The following is a 959-nucleotide window of genomic DNA, read 5'->3' as shown; positions in this document are numbered from 1 at the left end:
ACAAGAATAAAATTCTCTAAATCTCTTTTTTATTTTTTAACAATTTTAGGTATTACAAAATTATCAATTCTAAAAATAATCGTATCTTATTTTTCGAATTATGCCTATAAAAAATTATATTAAAATTCGATCTCTAAAATCATTTTAAAAATATATATGTTTATTTTTAACACATTTTCAAATATTTTAAAAATGAGTTATGCTACGTGTACACTAAAATCAGCTACCAATATAAAATACATGTTGGAATATAAATATACATTAAAAATAAATTAAACCACACATGTATTTATATACTAATACATTGGTAGCTGATTTTAGTAGTTAATTTTAGTGTACAAATAATATTTTGGGTAAAAAATAAAAATAAGCCAAGGGAGAAAATAATTTACGTGAATAAGCCAAAACGAAAATTGCTTCATGAATCCACCAATGCACGTTTATATGTAGTTCGAACCAGCTTGGTTCGAACTCCATTTCTACATAATTCGAACTAGCTTGGTTCGAATTATACACAAATACAGGCACACACATAATTCGAACCAACTTGGTTCGAATTACACACAAACACACGCACACACTAATTCAAACCAGCTTGGTTCGAATTACACACACAATAATTCATGGTATAATTCGAATTATGCTATTAAAAAATTAATAATTTATTAAATAATTAAAAAATATATTTTATTCTATACAAAATAATTTTAAAAATGACTTAAAAGATGTTATGAGTACTATAAAAGTTTGTAATATTCTAATGATTTAGATAAATACATGATAAAAATATTTTTTCTTTAATTTCTAAATTATTAGTGACTATGTGGAGTATTTCTTTAATGTCCTAAGTCATTAGGACATTACAAATTTTTATAGTCCTTCTAACATCTTTTAAGCCATTTTTTAAATTATTTTGCATAGAATAAAATATTTTTTTGTGGTATAATTTAAATAAATTT

This window comes from Arachis ipaensis, chromosome B09, assembly GCF_000816755.2.
Source record: "Arachis ipaensis cultivar K30076 chromosome B09, Araip1.1, whole genome shotgun sequence".
Lineage (NCBI taxonomy): Eukaryota > Viridiplantae > Streptophyta > Magnoliopsida > Fabales > Fabaceae > Arachis > Arachis ipaensis.
This window is presented reverse-complemented; position numbering follows the sequence as displayed.